Consider the following 24,350-nt stretch of genomic DNA (forward strand, 5'->3'; position numbering starts at 1 on the left):
CTCATTTTGAGGGACAACTCGGCTTTCAAGTGACTTTGAAAGGCCTAAATAATCGTAAAACCTGATAAATTACCCCACTATAGAAACTTCACCCCTCAATGTATGTAAAATAACTTCTTTTAAGTCTATCAACCCTTTAAGTGTTTCACATGGGTTAAAACAATATGGACCTGCTATTTAGAAATTTTTAAATTTTTTTTTGAAAATACATTCATTTAGGCCAAAACTGACAGTTTCGTAAATGATCAAAGCAGCCCCATTTACAGCAGATTTGTATTGTCACATTTGTACAAGCTATAAATTTTAATTTTTTTGGTAATGCGAACATATGTGGCTTATTATTTATGGGAAGAGATACAATGTATAGATAATAGATTTTGGGGGTCTATAGCTTATTCATGAGATTTTATTAACTATGTCAAGGGCCAAACAAACAAAATAATAAATTTTTATTTGGGATTTTTAGCACTCCCCCCCCCCCCCCCGCGCTCACCGTAACGTAAAAATAATATTTTATCTTTATTCTCTGGTTCACTACGATTGTGGTGATACCTCATTCATATAGTTTTTCTTATCTTTGCTCAATTTTACCGAGAAAAACCAATATTGGAGAAAATCGCATTGTTTTTACTATTGACAACTTTTCAGGGCCATAACTTCTGTATTTTTCTGTTGTCAGATCTGGTTAAGGGCTTATTTTTCGCTAAAAGAGTTGTTCTATTCAGTCGTATCATATAAGGGAACGCAGCTTTTTTTGATCACTTTTAGAACATTTTTTGTGATGGTGTTTGATGAAAAATTGTATACTACAGGAAGTTTTTCGTGGTTTTTTTCACGTCGTTTACCGAGCGGGTTCAATATTGATTTAGATTTATTGTACAGATTAATACGGACGTGGTGATAACAAATATGTACATTTTTTTGTGTTTTATATACTTTATTTTCTTTATATGTGTCACTGGGGAGATTATGGGACTTTTATTTTATTTATTTAATTATAAAATGATTAATTTCTTAATGATTATTTTACATTTTCTATTTATTGGCTTGAACAAGCGTTCATCCGATTGGTTACTCAAGCCTTTACACTGCAATACGTTTGTATTGCAGTGTATTGTGTAAATAACTGTTACATGCTCAGTTACATACAGCTGGGTCTCGCCAGGAGGCGGAACCCGGCGTGAAGGAGAGCCGGCAGCCTCGGGGCACTTGCTGGACACTGGGACTGTGGCAAGAGGGACCCCCCCCTGTAAACACACTGGGGGGGGGCATACACAGTGGGGACACTTACACACTGCAGTCATGCTTGACCGTGGCATGTAAGGGGTTAAACTCTCGGGATCAGAGTTTTTCCGATCCCGGGTGTTAGAAGTGTCCTTTTCTTTTATTAAGACGCTAGAAAGATCACAAATCGAACAGCATTCTCTCACATTTTCAAGAAAATTTTGGAATCAATTATTTTAGGGACCATTTCATTTCTATAGGGGTTTTTGAAGTTCTGTTGAAAGTATTCCCCTACCCCCCAACATCACCCTGTTCTATTAACTTCAGCCCTTAAACTATTCAAAACAGCAGGTAGGAAGCTTGTGAACCCTTTATTTGAATTTCTGTAAAATATATAAAGTAACGGTTTGCTTTGCAATTCACTAATATTTATCATTAACTGAATAAAAGTAGAAAATGTATTTAGGAATATATTGTGCAGTTTTTCCAAGTAAGAGAATACCCAATATGTGGATGTAACCCACTGTCAGGGCACATGGTGGGGCGCGGAAGGGAAGGAGCGCCATTGAGCTTTTGTAGGGCATAATAGTTTTCAGGTGCCATGGCGTTTATTTAGAGCCCCTGGGGCCAAGTTCACATGTGGCATTTTGGTTGAGTTTTGAAACACAATCCAAAGGCTCTACCTGCGATTGCACGTTGAGGTAAGATTGCATTTACTTTGTTATAGTTAACGTGTTGGAAACACAATGGGGTTTATTTGCTAAGTACTTCCAAGTGACAGTATTTTATATTCCATCCCTTGTACAGAGAAGTGGAAATACAATTCAAAATCCGGTAATATTGACAAGAAATCGCATTTGCGCCATTTTCTTGGCTCTGTTTTAACGTCTTTCACTGTACATTCCAAATTGCATCTCTAATATATTCTTTGGTTTGGTACCATAACAGGGATACTAAATTTATACAAGTGTTAATAGATTTTACCAAAAATCTAAAACTTATGACCAAAAAATTATTACTTTACCATATTCTGACCCCAATAACTTTTTCATACTTAGGAGTATGAAGTTGACTAAGGTGTCATTTTTTCTGGGACGAGCTAACGTTTTAATTCCTATTTTGTTATTTCATTGCTATTGCTATTTAGTGGACTGTGCCAGCTTTAGATAACTTTTTATTATGTTTTTATGTGCTGCGAAACAGCAAAAAAATGTCGATTCGGACATTTGAGCATATTTTTACGTTACAATCGGGAATAAGCGTTTTTATATCTTTATAGATTGGACATTTTGGGACACCTAGCATGTTGTGTTTTTTTTTTCCTTTTTTCCACTTTTTTTATTATTTATTGTTTTAGATTTGTTAGAGGCTTTTGGGACATTTTTATGAAATTTTTAATTTTAATTTTTTTTATTTTTAAATTTTTTTTATTTTCACATGACTATCATATGAACTAGTGATCATGTGAGCACTAGTTCATACTAATGCACGGCAATAACCACGTATTGCAGTGCATTAGAAGTTTCATCTGCATAGGTTGACTATGTCCCAAGCAGGCAGAAGCCGAAGGCAGCAGTGGCATAACAAGACTCCAGTGGGCCCCGATACAAACTTAGAACTCTAGCCAGGACATTTTGCTACAGAATTCACCACAGGACGTTTTCAGTTCCAGGCAGCACATGCTGAAACGGCGCTCCTAAAAACACCACAGTCACTTAGAGTATAATGTCACATAGATCCTAATATAAACTCCTAATATATATACAGCGCCTACTAATTTACATACAACATAACACCTCTATCGCAGCCCCCTACCCTCTCTTACAGTTTTTACCAGCGGCCACAGGAGAGCACGTGCTGTGATTGGGAGTGTTGTAGCTCTGGCCCTTAGCTCTTAGCCCCCGGCCTCTGAAGGTAATGTAAGAACATGGTCATATGACAGCCAGGGTAATGCTCCTCCGTGCACACGGCGGCCCGTGAAAAACGGATAACGGAGAAACCCATTGGCCAAGCCTAAGGCCCCTTAGCGACCAACATATGGGTGGTCACTAAGTGGTTAAGTAATTTACCTATTACCCATTATTTATCTATTAAAATATTAAAAGTTCTGCACTTCTTGATTTTACCGTGTAACCCAGAAAGCTATTTTAAGGGTAACACACAAAAACAAAAAATCCCTATACACTATTGTCAAAAAAAGGCACAAATAAACACTGTTAACACAGATGTGATCGAGAGAATCTCCTCTGCACTGTGCTGTTACTGTCTTTCTAAATTTAATTCAAGAGCAGAGTGTGAACACAGTCAGAGATCGCATTTTGATGATACATTTGCAAAACACATGAAACGCATCTGTGTTCTTTACCCCCTAGGCACACCTGGACGTTATAGTACGTCCCTGCGTGTAGATACCTCGCGCACAGGGACGTGCTATAGCGTCCTGCTTCTGGCACTGGCTCACGTCTATCACAGCTGAAACCGCGCGCTAACACCCGCAATATGAGCCAGCTCCGCGGGTGTTAACCCCTTACACGCCGCGGTCATCCATGAAAAGGGTATTCCCCGGGGCTGCCGATGTTCTGTGCAGTCAGACGGCTTCCGGGTCTGACTGTAAACTGTCTGAGCATGCGTCTGCATGCTCAGACAGTTTACACTGCACTACATTGAATTAGCCATGAACATGAACCAGTAATGAGAGCAAGTATGGAAAAGTAAAAAAAATGTAAAAACACTAAAGTTTACACATTAGAATAAATAAAAAATAAATACATAAAAATATAAGCCCCTAAAATGTCACTTTACCATAAAAACACTCAATAAAGTATAACCCCCCCCAAAAAACCCACATATTTGGTATTCCACATCCATTACAATCTGTATAATGAAACAGAATTGTTACTGGACCCGCACAGTGAACGCCTAATAAAGAAAAACGCAGAACACTTTCCGAAAAAAGATAATTTTTAATTAAAACCTTTTAAAAAAAATGCTTTAAAAAGTGATAAAAATGTTCCGCACTCTAAAATAAGCCCACTACAAAGAACAACTCTTCTAGCAAAAAATAAGCCCCTAACCAGATTTGTCAGCCGAAAAATAAAAAAAGTTATGCATATGAAAAGATGGTGATGCTAAAATGAACAAGATTTTCTCCAAATTAGTTTTTCTTCAGTACAATTGAATAAAATACACAAAACCCCCACATATTTGGTATTGCTGCGTCCATAACAATCTGCATAATAAAACAGAATCATTATTAGATCCGCAAAGTAAACCCCGTAAAACACCCCCCCAAAAAAAAAACGCTCCAAAAAAGATAATTTTTTAATACCCTATAAAAAATTGATTTAAAAGTGATTAAAAAATGTTATGCACTCTAAAATAAGAACACTAAAAGGAACAATCCTTCTTGCAAAAAATAAGCCCTTAACCAGATTTGTGGGGCAAAAATAAAAAAGTTATGCGAATGAAAGACGGTGATGCTAAAATTAACAACATTTTTGCAAATTACTTTTCATTCAGTAAAAATGGGGGAAAAAAAAATCTATATAAATGAGGTATTTTCGTAATTGTAGCAACCCATAGAATAACAATAATATACTATTTTTTGGTATGGTTAACAGCCAAAAAGAAACAAAAAAAAATCTTCCTAAAAATTGATTATTTTCATTTCCTCCACCAACAAGGAGTTAATAAAATCTCACCAATTAGCTATATATGCCCAAAAATTATGTTCCAGGAAAGTGCATCTCATGTGGCAACAGAAATGAGCCCCTATATGTCCACATTAAAAAAAGAAAAAAATATATAGCCTGTACAATTTGACAATGCAAATCTACTCAGGATGGCGCCTCCCTCTATTATATGCCCGGCCGTGCGGCCATACAGTAGTTTACCACCACATATGGGGTATCGGTGTACTCGGGAGAAATTGGGTATCAAACTTTGTCGAACCTTTTTTCATTTAAGCCATTGCAAATGTTTTCCACCCAAAATGAGTGTATTGTAAAAAAAATATTACAATTTGTAGACAGCACCCCTATTATGTTGTAACCACTTTAAAACATCTAAAAGGTTAACAAACTACTTAAAAGTGACCGTTTGTATTGGTTGTATGAAAACATTTTTGAAAATAATAAAAACTATTAAAACCAATAAACTTCTTAAAAGTTTTTTTTTTTTTTTTTTGAGGGGTGTAGTTTCCATAATGGAGTAATTTACGAGTCTAGCTATTATTTAGGCCTCTCACAGTGAAATAGAAATTGAGCAGGCCCATCTAAATACAGGTTTTTGTGAGTTTCAAAAAAAATTAGAAAAATGGTACCTAAATTCTGAACCGTATACAAATCTAGTAAAATATGTGGAATCTTAAAAAACCAGGCCAACATAAAGTAGACATTTAGGAAATCTAAGTTATGAATTTGTGTGCTATGACTATCTGCATACAAAGTAGAGATTTTAGAACTTTGAAAATAAAGAATTTTTCAACATTTTTGCCAAATTTCCTTTTCGTTAAGCACAAAAGATACCATCAAAATTTTTAAACTAATTTGAAATACAATGTGTCACGAGAAAACAATCTCAAAATCCCCTGGATATCTCATAGTGTTCCAAAGCTATAACCACTTATGGTGATAAAGGGCATATTTGAAAAATGTGGCCGCGTCCTTAAGGCCATAAGGGTTAAGTAGTTACAGTCATGGCTAAAAGTTTTGAGAATGATGCAAATGTAAAATTTTACTTTACAAAGTCTACTGCATCAGGTTTTATAATGGCAATTTGCATATACTCCAGAATGTTATAAAGAGTGATCAGCTTAACAGAAATTAAATTGCAAAGTCAATATTTGCCTAGAAAATGAACTTTTTCCCCCAAAACACATTTCAACTTCATTGCAGACCTGCCATAAAAAGGAGCATCTAACATCATTTAAGTGATTACTCCATTAACACAGGTGTGGGTGTTGATGAGGACAGGGCTGGAGATCAATCTGTCATCATTAAGTAAGAATCCCACAACTGGACAATTTAACCCCTTAACGCTCTGCGCCGTAGCTCTACGCCTCAGAGGTGCAGGGAATGTATGAAGAGGGCTCACGGGCTGAGCCCTCTTCATACAAGGGAAGGAGTTGTTGCATATTGCAGCAAACCCTCACAGCTAATAACCGCGGTTGGTGCTTGCACCGATCGCGGCTATTAACCCTTCGCCAGCAGCATTTAAAAGACGGCAGCGCAGCAATCTTTTTTCCGATCACTGCTCCCCCAAACGTCATTGGGGGCGGCGATCGGTTGCCATGGTAGCCTCGGGTCAAACGAAGACCCAAGGCTACCATGGCAACCGATCGCCGCCCCCCTGCTCAATTTCTATTTGACTGTGAGAGACCTAAATAATAGCTAGACTCGTAAATTACTCCATTATGGAAACTGACTTCTGCAGATTCGTTACAATGAGACAGTGGCGAATCACATGCAAAAATGCCATATATTGCAATATAGAAGTATTGCAAGTTAAAAAAATGAAAAAAATTTATAAAATATTAAAAATTCAAATCACCCCCCTTTCCCTAGAACTGATCTAAAACATAATAAACAGTAAAAATCACAAACACATTAGGTATCGCCGCGTCCCAAAATGCACGATCTATCAAAATATAAAAACGGTTACGGCCGGCGGTGACCTCCGAGACGGGAAATGGCACCCAAATCTCCGATATGCGACTTGTACACCTTTTTACATCACATAAAAAATGGAATAAAAAATTATCAAAATGTCGCACAGACCTCAAAATGGTAGCAATGAAAACTTTGTCTCATTTCGCAAAAAAAATTTTACCTCACACAGCTCCATACCTCAAAGTATGAAAAGTATGAAAAGCGTTAGAGGATGGCAAAACATTTTTTTTCTTTTTTGTACACATTCGTTTAATTTTTGAAAAAGTATTAAAACGCAATAAAACCTATATAAATTTGGTATCACCGTGATCGTACCAAACTAAAGAATAAAGTACTGGTGTTATTTGGAGGGCACAGTCAAAGCCGTAAAAAATGAGCCCACAAGAACGTGACGCACGTGCTTTTTTAAAAAAAATTTCCACATTTGGAATTTTTTTTCCAGCTTCGCAGTACACGGCATGTTAAAATATTTAACATTGTACTGCACAAAACTGGCCTACCAGGGAAGAGTATCGCAGCTAGAAAGATTGCATTTAGTCAACAATCTATTGCATCATCAAGCAATTCAAGGAGAGAGGTTCCATTGTTGCCAGCAAGCACCAGGACAGTCTCTTACAAGTGTTTCAGCTGGATCGGACTACCAGCAGTGCAGAGCTTGCTCAGGAATGGCAGCAGGCAGGTGCGAGTGCATCTGCACGCACTGTGAGGCGAAGACTCTTGGAGCAAGGCCTGGTGTCAAGGAGGGCAGCAAAGAAGACACTTCTCTCCAGAAAAAACACCAGGGACAGACTTCTGCAAAAGGTACAGGGAGTGGACTGTACCTTTCCGATTGTTTTTAACATCTTGAAAACAGCTTGTTCAGAGAAGACAAGGTGAGTGATACCACAAGTTTTGTCTCATGCCAACTGTAAAGCATCCTGCAACCATTCATGTGTGGGGTTGCTTCTCAGCCAAGGGAATCAGCTCTCTCACAGTCTTGCCTAAAAACACATCCATGAATAAAGAATGGTACCAGAATGTCCTCCAAGAGCAACCGTTCAAGAGCAGTTTGGTGATCAACAATGCCTTTTGGGTCCATGACCTGGAAACTTCCCAGATCTTAATCCCATTGAGAACTTGTGGTCAATCATCAAGAGATGGGTGGACAAACAAAAACCAACAAATTGGGGCAGATTTACTTACCCGGCCCATTCGCGATCCAGCGGCGCGTTGGGATGTCGCTGCTGCGCCGAAGTCCGCCGAGGCCCACTGGAATGCCCTGAAATTCACCTGCCTATACCTGGTGAAGGTAAGTGCAATTTTCGCAACACATTTTTTTTTTTTAAATGCCACGGTTTTTCCGAATCCGTCCGGTTTTCGTTCGGCCATGCCCCCGATTTCCGTTGCGTGCATGCCGGCGCCAATGCACCAAAATCCGATCGCGTGCGCCAAAATTCCGGGGCAATACAGGGAAAATCGGCGCAAATCGGAAATATTTGGGTAACATGTCGGGAAAACGCGAATCGGGCCCTTAGTAAATGACCCCCAGTGTGTCAAAATGCAAGCATTGATTGTGGACGAATGGACTGCTGTAAGGCAGGATTCGGTCCAGAAGTTGATTGAGAGCTGCCAGGGAGAATTGCAGAGGCCCTGAAGAAAAAGGGTCAACACTGCAAATATTGACTTGCTGCATCTGACAAACACACATAAAAACCAGAGTGCGACAGATCATGTGAAAATATAATATTTGTGTCATTCTTTTGGCCATGACTGTATATGTGTTATGCTTTTAACATGACTCAGGGCAAACCAGAGCTCATTTCATAAGCTGCTGTTGGAAAATGAAAACAGAGCTCCGATTGGTTGCAATGAGCAACTGGAACAGTTGTGCACTCAGATTCTTCTGGTAAATCTGCCCAAACATGTTTAACCCTTTAAGGACGCAGCCATTTTACAGCTTAAGGCTCAGTCCCATTTTTTGGATTCTGACCTGCGTCTCTTTATATGGCTATAACTTTTGAACAATTTTACTTATCAAAGCGATTCTGAGATTGTTTTTTCCCCACATGTTGTACTTCATTTTAGTGGTAAATTTTGGCTGATAGGTTTTGCATTTATTTACAAAAAAAGTAAAAAAATGATCAATTTTTAGAAAAATTTGCCATTTTCGAAATTCAAAATCACCGCGTTTTCAGGCAGATAGATTTACCACCTAAATAACTTGCTGAATAACATTTCCCATTTGTCTACTTTACATTTTCATAATTGTTGAAATGTTTGGATATTTTATTTTGAAGTCACGCGGCCTACAAATCGAATAGCGATTTTCCGTATTTTCAGAATTGACTATTTTGGGGATAAATACTGTTTGAAATTAAATTTTACATATTTAGCATCAAAAACCCCCTATATAACCAACCCATTTAGCCCTAAAATTTACACATTTCCAAAAGATAAAAAGAGAAAACCCACCATAAAATTTGTTCTACAATTTCTCCTGAGTGCAGCGACCCCCCACATGTGGACATTACTTGTGTTATGGGGGCACAGCGAGGCGCAGAAGGGAAGGAGCACCCTGCAGCTGCCAGGATTTTAGTTTTCTGGTTGCCCCCTTTTGAAGGCTATAAAATTTTCACTTTTCCGTTATTTGGGCCATGTGAAGGCATTTTTTTTGCGCGATGAGATGCTTTTTCCAGTGTTACCATTTTGGGGTTGGTATCACCTATTGTTGAAAATTTAGGAACTTTTTTTGAGGTCATGAGTAGAAAAGCATCAATTCTGTACTGGATTTTTTTTTTTTTTTTCCGTGTTCACCATATATCCTAATAATTCTGTTATCTTTATTCTATGGGATACGATTACGAGGATACCAGACATGAATATTTTTTCTTATGTTTTACTAAATTTGCCAAATAAAACCCTAATGTGGGGAAAAATCTATCATTTTTGCATCGCCGTCTTCCAAGTGGCATAACATTGTTACGTTTTTGGCTACAGAGCTGGTTGATGGCTTGTTTTTTGCGGGACATGTTGTTCTTTGCAACAGTATCATTCTGGAGTAAATATGTTTTGTTGATCACTTTTTATTGCATTTTTAGTGGAATATAATAGGTAAAAATCATAATTTTGGGCGGGTTTTTAACGGGTTTTTTTACGGCGTTCATCATATGGGTTCAATACTTATTTAGTTTTATTCTATGGATTGTTACAGACGCGGTGATACTATATATGTGGGGTTTTTGTTATGATTTAGACTTATTTGAGCGTTATATGTCTCTTTATATGTTTTGGGGCTTATGGGCATTTTTAGTGATTTATAAAGTTTTTTACATTTTTTACTTGATCCACCATGGGATATGAACAAGCAATCATCTGATTGCTTGTTCATTATAATACTCTGCAATACTCATGTATTGCAGGGTATTAGCAGTGCCAGCCTATGCAGATGCATAGGCTGACACTTTGCCTTTAAGATGACGTCACAGACGCCATCTTAAAGGCACCACCTTCAGGCTTCTCTGGGGTCCCGATCGGACCCCAGAGGTGCCAAAACAGCGATCATCCCCCCCCCCCCCCCGAAAACGGCGCGGAGGGGCCGATCGTGGGGTAAAGACCCCCGAAAGGCATGTTAAATGCCGCGGTCGCGTTGACCGCAGCATTTAACGGGTTAAACGCCCGCGATCGGAGCCCACTCCGACCGCAGGTGTTAGCCGGGGATGTCAACGGTAGATTACCGTTGAAATCCCGCGGCTAACGATGCCGGTTCGGCTGCTATGCAGCGCTGAATCGGCATCGTCTCTGCGCAGTAGCTGTACTGCGCTGAGCGCTATTCGCGGGACTCAGCACAGTACAGCTACGGCGCTGAGCGCTAAGGGGTTAATGCTGTACAACGTTATCGGCGTGTTTTGCGATTCCATTTTTGGCGCAGTTCTGCACCTGGTCATGGATCGGATTTTAACATGTAAATTGGAATTATTTCACATGCTTTAACTGTTTAACATTTTGCACAGTAACCTCTTTTGTCCAAATTTTTATTTATTTTTTTAATTGGTTACTTCTTAATGTGAGGTCACACGTAGCAGTTTAATTGCGTTTATAATGCATTTTGAATCTTATTACAACAGCTGAGAGGAGGTAATTTGCCTTATTTCATTACTGTTAACATTTGCGTTTACAAAACGCAATATAAACGCCACATTAACCCATGTGTTGACATTGCTTTTACTATGCATTTTGTAAATTCAAATGTTAACAGTAATGTAATTAGGAAAATCCACTCTCCTCAGCTGTTGTAATAGGTTTCATAAAAAAATGAAACATGTTAAATCCCAACTTAACAGTACTGTCCACTTCTGTATAGTAGTCACGTGACTTGTGTCCATGTGGATTTGAGACATTTGCAACAAGTAGTCTCAAAAAGAAGCCAAAATTTGCGCCTGCCAGGATAGGAAAAACTGAACATGTATCACAAGTAAAAAGACAGGATCATACATAAGGTGCAAAAACTAGCCGCCAAAAGTCTCTAAAATGAGCCTCAGAGAGACAAAACTATGATACATGTGCCCCACTGTGTTGTATGAATGGCAGCTTGAACAAATGATCAAAGCATCGCTTGTTAAAGCCAAACTGTTAAAAAATAAAAGTTTAAAACACTTAATAAAGTTTCTGTAATAAAAATAACTTATTTAATCAAGTGAAAGTCCCCTAAACACTAACATTTCTTTTACACATCTAATAACTTAAAAAAAAAACAAACAAACAAAACACAAAATCACCAAAATGCCCTAAATATTTGTTATTACAGCGTCCACAAAAATCTGAAACATTATTGGACCCCCTTGGTGAACGCCGTAAAAACAAAACCCTAAAAACTCGTCAAGAATTAAAATTTTCCAGAAAATCACAAAAATGTTCGAAAAAAGTTATGCACGGTAAAATGGTACCGCTGAAAAGGACAACTCAACACGTTAAAAAATAGCCCTAAACAAGCTCTGTCAACCAAAAAAGTTATACTAAAGTTTTATCTCCGAAAATATGGTTATACAAAAACAAAGGAGATTTTCTTTATATTAGTTTTTTCTAGTAAAATTGTATAACTATATTAATGAGGTATCACCATAATCATAGTGACCTATAGAATAAAGATAATATATTATTTTTAGTGTACGGCTCACAAACAGTGCAAAAAGAAAGGAAACCAAAATTTTTAATTTTCTTTTCCTCCATACATTCTAGAGTTAATAAAATCTCATCAATAAGCCAATGACCCGCTAAAATGAAGTATTTGTAAAATGCATCTCATGTCGCAAAAATAAGCCCTTGTGCGTCTAAATTACCAAAAAATAAAAAAAATTGTATAGCCAATAAAATACAATGCATATTCTGTAGAGATGGGCGAATCGATTCTAATTAAGTGGAATTTGTTTCGAATTTCAGGAAAGCTTCGGTTCTGCACGAATCCAAAGTTTACCGTGATTCGTGGGGACAAAATCTTTTTGACCCTTTATTAGCAAAATGGCCAAAAGCACAATGTGTTACATGGGGCAGAGAACTCTGGGAAGACATGTGCAGACATGTAAGCCAATCAGCGACCGACAGGCTTATGTGATGTCACAGCCCTATAAAAACAGACAGGCATTTGCAATCCCGTCATTTCACACTGCTTGTGCTGTTTCCAGCGTCTAGTTGCTTGTACTCAGTAGCTGATGGAGTGATTTTTGTACAAAGTCAAGGTTGTCCGTTTTGGGGATCTGTATACCCCAAATGTCAATTATTTTTAGTTGCTAATAAAGTTCATAACAAGAAATCTGTGTCAAATCAACATAGTGGATTGACCAATATGTCAGACAGAGAGGTACAGGTGGACGTCGTGGCAGGGGTGACTGTGAGACCAGAACTGCCGGTGTCATCTAGCGGCCGTCTGTTGATGAACAACCCAAAGGTTCTTGATTGGATGACTAAGTCATCCACTTCCTCCCAAATGACATCTGACAAACCCAGCCGAGAGTCCATAGGTTCAACAGATACAACCCTTAGTTGTCATGGCTCAGGAGCAGGTCAGCAGCACTCACCCGTCCTCAACCAGCCTCTGTCCTGTTCATTTCCCTCTGCTAGAGATCCACTAGGTGGTCAGCGCCACTATAAAGCGAGGACAAACTCTTAGAGGACAGTAAGCAGCTGCTTGGCAGTGAAGAGGTGGGGCAGATATCCACTGCTTCATGCAGTAGAAAGTAGACATGTGGAGAGTGGCACGGAACGTCATGTTGCACTTGCAAGTAGTCAGGCTGTGCATACTGAGACTGTTGAGGAGAACAACAGTGACAGGGAAACACAAATTAATGATGATGTAGCTAAGCACACTTGGGAGCAGGGTGAAGCAAGGGCTTCATCATCATCGTCGGGAGAAGAGGGTGTCAGCTTGCGTGTCAGAAAGTGAAGCAGGCAGCAAGTCGCTACTGTGGCCGTGAGTCAGCCGGGTGGCAGCAGTGTGAGGACGGTAGCCAAACGGCCACGGGGTACAAAACCCACTTTGCGGGTACACGTAAGCAGGGGCTCAGCGAGGCAGTGGCGTTAGTAGTCAATCAGTGTAAAATGTTGGCGGTAAAATCACCAACTCGGCGGTGGGGGAGTTATTTGTTTAGACACCAGAGAGGGTGTAAATGTAGAATATGCGGGCAGAAAGTGAAGCGTGGCCAGGAAGCTTATGTTGGCACCACGGCCGTGCGTCAACACATGCAGCATCCCCATCCATTGGCCTGGGAGAAACGGGTCTCAGATGTGGTGGTCCAACCTGCCGCCACCGCAGCAGCACCTAGCGGCACACATGCCATTTCAGCCAGTCAAGGCTCCAGCACCTCTGCGAAGATAGAAGTTTGTCTTTGACATCATCTCCCGGTCCAGATGCTCCTGCTCCTCACTACGCATGGCTCGAGCAGTCGTTGAGGGAGGAGATTACAAAGAGACAACTATGCGTCCAGCCATCCAAAGGTTCAGTCGCCAGGACTACGGGATGAATAACGTCATTCCACTGCTTCATGTACTTAAACAGATACTGCAAAATCTGTCTGGTCAGGGCACTGGAGAAGTGGCGACTACATCTCATGGCCATATGAGTCCAGTGGGGGCTGAACTGGAGGAGGACATTGGAGCACAGGCATTGGAGTCTGGTGAAATTAGTGGGTTTTTCTACTCAGGTGACAGGAGAGGAGGAGAAGCAGCTTCTGGAAGAGGTAGAAGATGCGGCAGATGACCCAGAAGCACCGTGGCAGTATGCAGTAGAGATGGAGGCCAGGAGTCCCTTTAGAGTCACTTGCGCAGATGACACACATCATGTTGATTTTCCTACCTAGTGAAAGCAGAATAGTCAACATCCAGGATAGGGATGGAATTTGGTTCTCCACCCTCTTGGACCCTCGCTACCAGTCCAAAATTGGTGCCTTTTTTCCAGATGCCGAGAGGGAGGAACAACTGGTGTACTATAGAGAAATAGTGTGCACACAGTTGGCCGCTGCCTATGTGCGCAATTGTCCACCCTATGTCAGGTCTGACCAGGGGATTCCTGGCAGTCATCACTCACGTACTACTGCCACAGCTGCTGTGGGGAGATGGAGAGGAGGGTAGCCGCCACTAGCAGCAGAAGGACATGGAGCAGACCCTGCACCAGCAGGTGGTGGCCTACTTGGACAGCACTCTACCACCTCAGGTAAAGGATCCCCTGAACTATTGGGTAGCCAAACTTGAGGCGTGGCAAAAACTTGCAGAGTTTGCAGTAGAGAAGAGTGTTCAGTGCGACGGGGGCCATCGTTACCCTAAGGAGAACCCGCTTGTCCACCCGTAATGTGGAGAGACTGACCTTTGTCAGATGAATCAGTCGTGGAACGGCCAGGATTTCAACACACCAATGCCTAATGCAACAGATAAGATCAGCCATGACGCCTCCCCCAAACATTGAGAACATCTGCTGCCAGTTGCTACATCTGCCTCCCATCATCTTTTCCAGAGACTGGAATTGTCCTTACCTCCACACTCTGTCATTGTGCCACATTCTGACCTCCTGCTGATGGCACCTCCGCAACAGTTTACCACCACAAATGGGGTATTGTTATTCTCGGGAGAAATTGGGTATCAAACTTTGTAGAGCGTTTTGGTATTTTATCCACTGAGAATGTGTACATTATGAAAAACATTCATTTAGCAAAAAAAAAAAGTTATTTCAAAATCGCATCCGATTTAGTTTTAACCCCTGTAAAACAATTAAAGGGTTAACAAACTTCATACAAGTTGTTTTATGTACGTTGAGGGGTGTAGTTTCTATAATGGGGTAATTTTGGGGTTTTACTTTTATTTAAGCAAATCAAAGTCACTTGAAAGCTGAGCAGGTCCCTCAATAGCATACATTGTGCGTTTTTTATGAAAATGTGAAAAATCGCACCAAACATTCAAAGCCCCATATCATCCTACAAAAATTAGACGGCATATAAAAAAATCGTGTCCACGTAAAGTAGACATTCGGTGAACGTTAGGTATTACGTTTTTTTGCTGTTAAGACTATGTTTGGAAACATTTGTAAAACATTTTGAATTTCGAAAATGGAGAATTTTTCCCAAATTTTCACCAAATATCTGATTTTCTCATAAATAAATGCAAAACATACCACCAAAATTTTTCAACTAACATTAAGTACAAAGTGTCACGAGAAAACAATTTCATAATCACTTGGATATGTTAAAGCGTTCCAAAGTTATAACCACTTATAGTGTTGTATGTCGGATTTGAAAAATGAGCCATGACAGGAAGGTGAAAAGTGACTTCGGCGTTAAGGGGGGTAATCCCTGAACCGAGTGCTTTTGCTCAAAATTCAGGACCTTGGGAACGGTGGGTTGCATGCAGTCTACCGTTCATTAACACATAACAGGGAGCTTATTGAACTGTCCAGACAGGACTAATCAACCTGACCTGGATGATTCATATTCAGCAGCTGGAGGATGGTGCAGCGAATGATTACTTCTGCCCATCAGGGACAACACAGTGATTACCGTATATACTCGTGTATAAGCCGAGTTTTTCAGCACAAAAATGTGCTGAAAAATGTCCCCTCGGCTTATACACGAGTCATATCCGAGTTAAAAATACTTAAAAAATAATAAACGTATATACTCACCCTCCGGTGGCCCCGATGTGCAGAGCTGTTCCCCAATGTCCGCGCCCGTCTTCTTTCTTCTGCAGGGCGCTGCCATTGTTCTTCCCCCGGGCTGTATACTACTGGGGGCAGTGCTGTCTACTACTGGGGGCAGTGCTGTATACTACTGGGGGCAGTGCTGTATACTACTGGGGGCAGTGCTGTATACTACTGGGGGCAGGCTGGGCTGGCTGTATACTACTGGGGGCAGGCTGGGCTGGCTGAATACTACTGGGGGCAGGCTGGGCTGGCTGTATACTACTGGGGGCAGGCTGGACTGGCTGTATACTATAGGGGGCAGGCTGGACTGGCTGTATACTATAGGGGGCTGGTTGGCTATATACTGGGGGGGGGGTCTGTGATCAATGCATTTCCCACCCTCGGCTTATACTCGAGTCAATATGTTTTCCCAGTTTTTGGTGGTAAAATTAGGGGTCTCGGCTTATACTCGAGTATATACGGTACAAAATTCTCTGGAAGCGCCGAGCCAGCCACAGGAGCGACAGAACCTCAGTAGCATAATCTTAGGATTGTTTTTTCAAAGATTAAACAAGATATGTTACTGCATTAGCGTAGCTACAGCATTCTCAAGGTATGTTTGGTTCACAAAGCATGAAAATAAATGGTACATTTCCTTTAGCCCCTTACCGACATGTGACATAGTATTACGACATGTGCCAGGTGCGGTTGCATGGAGAGGGCTCACGGGCTAAGCCCTCTCCATAGCCGGTAAGCCTTTGCTGAATATTGCAGCAAAGACTTAAAGGTAACACCCACTAGCTAGCACCAATCACGAGTGTTTTCCCCCAATCGTCACCCATGCGCCGCCATCTTGACAAGGCTCATCGCTCCCCATGACATTATGATAGCACATTGTAATGAATGAGGAGGAAAATCACCATATACTGCCATACAGTAGTATGGCAGTATATGGTAGGATCGATCAGACAACCTAGAGTAAAAGTACCCTAGGGAGTCTGAAAAATAGTAAAAAAATTTTTTAAAAGTTTAAAAATTATAATAAAAAAAAAAATTCAAATCACCCTCCTTTCCCTAGAACTGATATAAAAATAATTAAACGGTAAAAATCATAAACACATTAGCTATTGCCGCGTCCGAAAATGTCTGATCTATCAAAATATAATAACCTTTTTTACTGCGTTTAACCTCGTTACGGGAAATACACCCAAATCGAAAAAGTCAGTTTTTGCCATTTTAAAAAAAATATAAAATTCTATATAAAGTGATCAAAAGATCACACAGTCCTAAAAATGGTCGCAAAAAATGACACCACCTAAAGCTCTGTATAACAAAGTATAAAAAAGTTATTAGCACCAGAAGATGGCAAACTCCCCCAAAAAATTTTTTGTACAGGAGGTTTTAATTTTTGTAAATGTATGAAAACATTATAAAACCTATACAAATTTGGTATCCCCGTAATTGTACCGATCCAAAGAATAAAGTAGACATGTCATTTGGGCAATCTGTAGTATATGCTTGTTTTAAGATTAAGCCATGCATGTCGAAGTACTGACTATTCTTAACGGTGAAACTGCGTATGGCTCATTAAATCAGTTACGCCCGTAAAATCCAAGCCCACAAGAATACGACACAAATGCATTTGGAATTGTTTTCCCGCTTCCCAGTACACGGCATGCAATATTAGATACCACCATTTTGAAGTGTAATTTGTTAGGCAGAAAATAAGCCATAACACAGTTCTGTACATGGAAAAATAAAAAAAGTTATAGATTTCTGAATATGGGAGTAAAAATTGAAAACTAAAAAACTAAAAAGTGCACCGGCGGGAAGGGGTTAAAAACAACAATCACAAGAAGTCAATTCTGAAATCTCCTTGAAAATATGGAAAACCAATGTTCAATTATGAAAATGTAAAGCAGTCATATGTGAAATGTTATTCACCATTTAGGTGGAAAAACTATCTGCCTGAATCCGATGTTGAAAAATGTTGAAATGCCAAATTTTCCAAAAAATGTATCCGTTTTAAAAACTTTTTTTAATAAACGCAGAACTTATCAGCCAAAACTTACCAATCAAATGAAGTACATGTGACGAAAAACCAAATCTTATAATCGCTTTGATAAGTAAAAGTGTTCAAATGTTTAAACCATGTAAAGCGACATGTCAGCATGGCGAAAAGTGTCCAACCCTTCAGGGAAATTTATACTAATATTTAATCCAACAGCAGTTGGTCACTGCACATGCCAGGGTAATTCCCATATACAGTCCGCATTAGGCCAATTTTTACTTTTTGTTTTTTTCTTGACATCTGAGACTTGATAATATAGTTTTATGAATTACATATTTTACACTTTATAAGATTAGCTGATTAATGACTTAGACATTTTTCCAACTAAAGTTTTTTTAAATACCATTAGTAGTAAAACTCAAGAAACTTACCAAAATATGTTATAAATATGAACAGCATTATTTAAACACCCTTTCCCCAAGTTCAGCTTACAGTTTGCAGAATTACTCACCCTCTCTGTGCCGGTCAGTGAGACGGACTAAGAGAAAAAGCTGGACACAGCCCGATATAAGGCATAGGAAGGAGCCTGGGCCCAACAGTGGCCTTAGCTGGGTTAGGTAAGGGACAAGTCATGGCGATTCTCCCTTACTGTCCCAACTGAAGGAGATGAGGAGAGATCTTTTCTCTACTACAAGAAGCCATTGGAGTGAGGATGCAGGAGTGGGGCATTTAAGCTCTTTGCATCCTGTCCCTACAGTGGTCAAGGGTCATCCTCCATTTGGGGCTGTCATGGGGGACGTCATGGGAAACCCCAAGTGGCCTTATTTAGTTAACTGCACAACCATAAGAATGTTGGACGTGGTAAAGTCAGCAGTTTGCGCCCACTCCAATAGTTCTTACACATTAGATGGGATTCCTTTTGTCTGTGAAAATTAAATAAAATCCTTTATTCCAATAAATTACATTTTAGCACCAATTTTTTTATTTTCGCTAGGGGTTAGTAGACAATAGGCATTATAGTTTTCTAAAAAAAATTTTATATACCCAAGGTGTGGACAAAAAATGCTGAATATGAGGTTGTCTGCAAATGGAAAGAGAGAACTTTGCTTTTGGAAAAAAAATTGTCTGATACCTGAACAGAGAAAAAAACCCCTAAAAGTGGACACAATCTTTAATCTGAAAATATCCCAAGGCTCAGAAGTATCATGTCATATCACACCATTGTTGCATTGTTGAGTGATGCAATCCAATAACCAGGTGGTAGTCTAATAATTAGTCACCTGGTTATTGGATTGCATTACTCCACAATGCGACAATGATGTGATATGACATCATTGTATGTCTCAGGAAGAACAGTCACTGCGCCATTATAATTTTTGAGTTATAAGTCTTATAGGTATCTTTTGTTTATGATCATGGGGAGTGCATTGAGACTATGATCTTTGTTGGAACATTAAATTTTAATATATCACTATTATCAATATCGCTATGGCCCGTTCTGTCACTTTACCTCAATAAAGGATCTTCGCACACGTTGGTGATTTTATGGACTTTATGCTCCAGCTAAGCACCACCATTTGTGGTTTTTCGTGAAGAGGTGGCACCACGCCTATTACATTCCTGCCCGATGCGGCTGAGAGCAATTACTGTATATGTTGGTGGATGGTGCAAAGAGCTACATCTCCATTGAGGATTATCAGTATCAAAAGTATGTTCAGATGCATGAAATTTGATCATCACATAACTATCGCTTTCTATTGGCATATACACTCACCGGCCACTTTATTAGGTACACCATGCTAGTAACGGGTTGGACCCCCTTATGCCTTGAGAACTGCCTCAATTCTTCGTGGCATAGATTCAACAAGGTGCTGGAGGCATTCCTCAGAGATTTTGGTCCATATTGACATGATGGCATCACACAGTTGCCGCAGATTTGTCGGCTGCACATTCATGATGCGAATCTCCCGTTCCACCACATCCCAAAGATGCTCTGGATTGAGACCTGGTGACTGTGGAGGCCATTTGAGTACAGTGAACTCATTGTCATGTTCAAGAAACCAGTCTGAGATGATTCCAGCTTTATGACATGGCGCATTATCCTGCTGAAAGTAGCCATCGGATGTTGGGTACATTGTGGTCACAAAGGGATGGACATGGTCAGCAACAATACTCAGGTAGGCTGTGGCGTTGCAACGATGCTCAATGGGTACCAAGGGGCCCAAAGAGTGCCAAGAAAATATTCCCCACACCATGACACCAACACCACCAGCCTGAACCGTTGATACAAGGCAGGATGGATCCATGCTTTCATGTTGTTGATGCCAAATTCTGACCCTACCATCCGAATGTCTCAGCAGAAATCGAGACTCATCAGACCAGGCAACGTTTTTCCAATCTTCTACTGTCCAATTTCGATGAGCTTGTGCAAATTGTAGCCTCAGTTTCCTGTTCTTAGCTGAAAGGAGTGGCACCCGGTGTGGTCTTCTGCTGCTGTAGCCCATCTGCATCAAAGTTTGACGTACTGTGCGTTCAGAGATGCGCTTCTGCCTACCTTGGTTGTAACGGGTGGCGATTTGAGTCACTGTTGCCTTTCTATCTGCTCAAACCAGTCTGCCCATTCTTCTCTGACCTCTGGCATCAACAAGGCATTTCCGCCCACAGAACTGCCGCTCACTGGATGTTTTTTCTTTTTCGGACCATTCTCTGTAAACCCTAGAGATGGTTGTGCGTGAAAATCCCAGTATAGCAGCAGTTTCTGAAATACTCAGACCAGCCCGTCTGGCACCAACAACCATGCCACGTTCAAAGGCACTCAAATCACCTTTGTTCCCCATACTGATGCTCGGTTTGAACTACAGGAGATCGTCTTGACCATGTCTACATGCCTAAATGCACAGATTTGCGCCATGTGATTGGCTGATTAGAAATTAAGTGTTAACGAGCAGTTGGACAGGTGTACCTAATAAAGTGGCCGGTGAGTGTATGTCTGTGCTCATACATGTTGCAAGGACATGGTTTACAATGACCCTTTTACCATTGATGTATAGCTACATGTACTATGTGGCAACGATCCAATATTACTGGCCTGTGGCTATGATAGTTGTGACTATAGCATTATTTGGTAATAAAGTATGAATTAGCAATATATACAAGCAGCATTTATTATTTCAGGGAACATGTATGAAAAATGTCTGTAGATTCCTCTTTTTTGGCATCTATTGTGGGCATTGCATATGTGATGATATCTCTTGTGTGTGTTTTGTGTATTGGAATAGGTATATAATGACCGGACTCTCTAATAATGTTATCAAGTACTACACATTTACTATCTGTGGCTTATATAATCAAAATGTTTATTATATTGCTGAATCAAAACATTTACTGCCTCATATTTTGTTACCAATCGTTGGATATGACAGACATTTTTACACTTCTTGGGTCAATAATTATCAATTATCGTCTGATTTGATTAGCATATATGCTTTTTTTATCACTATACTTAGCTCCTGATTATTAAATTCATGCACAGGGATTATATGCATAGTGCTTATCATGTCGCTTCCGAATTTTTCAGAAAATTTGATTTGACTCCAATCGAATCATGCCGAATTACGTTAAAAAACTGGTATTTCCTGGCTGAAGAAAGCCTGTTGTAGAATGTTGTGCCATGCTTAAATATGCATAGGTAGTGTGGTTTGGTCTTCAAACAACGATGTGCTTTCGTATGACACGCACATGACAGCCTCCGCTGTTAGAATCGCTTCACTCTTCAATTCCATGGGCACTTACAGGGGCCAACTTCACCAAATAAGCGAAGAGTGAACACAGCCTGACAAGGTAACGTCTGTGCCAGCTCGGAAGGACTGAGCTGAGGGCCAAAACCCACTATTACATCAAAGAGTGCACTCTTTTGACACTGACATCAGATGATTCCATAGATTACGAAAGAAACTGTTCTGTTAAACACGGATACATGTAGAAAACCCCCAAAAGAGTGCAGAGGGCGTTGGCAGTAATTCTCTATTGACGTCACTGATTATTTTGCCCTTCTTTTCATCCGTCAGTGGGCGCTTTCAAATCGGTCAATAATCTATCATCAGTATTGCTAAAGCCAAAAACATACAGGAGTGGACCAAAAACATAGCTGACCAGTAAATGGGATATTTGCATGTCCTCTGTGTTCTGTATCCACTCCTGCTTTTGGCTATCAATCCTGAGGCTTTTCATTCCTTCAGACAGATGAAATGAAGGGGAAAACTGGAAGCCACAGAGTGGCACAATGATAGAGTGTGGAGGTGGCGGCAGAAGCAGCAGGAGCCCACGTAGTTGCACAATGATATAGTGTGGAGGTGGCGTCAGCAGCAGCCCACAGAGTGGCACAATGATATAGTGTGGAGGGGGAAGCAACCTGGTAGGCCACAGAGTGGCACAATTCTATAGTGTGGAGGTGGCATCAGCAACAGCAGGAGCCTACAGAGTGTCAGAATGATATAGTGTGGATGTGGCAGACAATTCAAGTCCCTGGTAAAGATGGTAGGATGCAGATGGAGCAACTGGAAGCAGATGTGTGGCATCAGGCAGGTGGCAGCACCAGAATAGTGGCTGAGGCAGTTAGTTAGAATCCAGACTCATTTCTCAAAGTTTGGGGGAGGCGTCATGGCTGATCTTATCTGATGCATAAGGCATTGGTGAGTTGAAATCCTGGCCGATCCAAGCCTGATTCAGCTTGACAAAGGTCAGTCTCTCCACATTAGGGATGGACAAGCGGGTTCTTCTTAGGTTAACGATGGCCCCCACCGCACTGTACACCCTCTCTGATGCCACACTACTGGCCGGGCAGGACAGGTTGTCTACTGCAAACTACACAAGTTGCGGCCACAAATCAAGTTTGGCTGCCCAGTCGTGCATTGGATCCTCTACCTGGGGTGTTAAAGTGCTGTCCAAGTAGGCCACCACCTGCTGGTGCAGGGTCTGCTCCATGTACTGCTGCTGCTGCTGGTGGCGGCTTCCATCCTCACTAGGCGGGTAAAGGAAACTGCTCATAAAGGAATCCAGACTTAGGCTGCTGCTGATGGAGCTGAGACTTCTCCTACCCCTCCCCCCCCCATCTCCCCACAGGACAATGGCGCCGCATATAGGCAGCGGCCAACTGTGTGTACAGTATTTCTCTATAGTATGCCAGTTGTTCCTTCCTCTCAGCAGCTGGAAAAAAAGTCACCCATTTTTGACCGGTATGCCAGATGTTGACTATTCGGCTGTCACTAGTTAGGCAAAGCAGCATGCTGTGTGCCATCTGCGCAAGTGACTCTAAGGGACTCCCGGCCTCCATCTCCACTGTATACTGCCACGGTGCATCTGGGTCATCTGCCTCGTCTTCTACATCCCCTGCATGCTCCTGCTCCTCCACTCCTGTCACCTGAGTGGAAAAACAAATTGCACCAGACTCTGCTTGTGCTCCTCCAGTTTAGCTCCCACCGGACTCATGTGGCCATGACATGTAGTAGCCACTTCTCCAGTGCCCGGACCAGACAGTTTTTGTAGCATGAGTTCCAGGACATGAAGCAGTGGAATGACGTTTTTTATCGCACAGTCTTGGCGACTGACAAATAACGTGGCCTCTTCAAAGGGCCTGAGCAAACGGCAGGTGTTATGCATGAGCTGTCGGTGGCTGACATCAACGTTACACTGGAGAGTACTCCGTTCTGCTTGCATTATCAAAAAATCATTAATGGCTTTTCTCTGTTCATACAGGCAGTCTAACATACGGAGGCTGGAATACTAACGGGTGGAAACATCGCATATCAGACTATGTTGGGAAAGTCCGTTCGGCCGCTGCAACTCGAGGAGGGTGTGCTTGGCTCTGTAAAAATGGCTGAAGTGCATGCACAGTTTCCTGGGCATTTTTAGAATGTCTCGCAGATGGGTGGAAGACTTGAGGATCTGTTGACAAACAGATTGAACACATGCGCAATGCAGGGCTCATGGGTCATCCCTCCTCGGTACAGCGCGGACATCATATTCCTCCCATTGTCTGTCACTATAGTTCCGAATTTTAGTTGTCGAACCAGGTGTAGAACTGCATGACACTGCTGTGCCCTGCACATGTGGTATAATGGAGCAGCATTTGTGGAGGCTGAGGTGGTGGTGGTGAAGGATGAGGAGGAGGCGGACACTGGCGCAGGAGCAGCAGATTGACAATGTGGAGGAGAAAGCGGCGTCTCTTGTTCAAGTTGTTGGTGTGACTAGGCGGGAAGCACATTCACCCAGTGGGCTGTAAAGAACATGTACTGGCCCTGACTGTAGTTGT

The 24,350-nt window shown here is 41.1% G+C and overlaps 1 protein-coding gene across 9 annotated transcripts in view; it reads right to left on the minus strand.

Moving 5' to 3' along the window:
• The window catches only part of MTRR (5-methyltetrahydrofolate-homocysteine methyltransferase reductase), a 517,819-nt gene that overhangs the window by 313,145 nt on the left and 180,324 nt on the right, over positions 1 to 24,350 (minus strand). The window lies entirely within an intron of this gene.

Source organism: Engystomops pustulosus, chromosome 5 (genome assembly GCF_040894005.1).
Source record: "Engystomops pustulosus chromosome 5, aEngPut4.maternal, whole genome shotgun sequence".
In the NCBI taxonomy this organism is placed as follows: domain Eukaryota; kingdom Metazoa; phylum Chordata; class Amphibia; order Anura; family Leptodactylidae; genus Engystomops; species Engystomops pustulosus.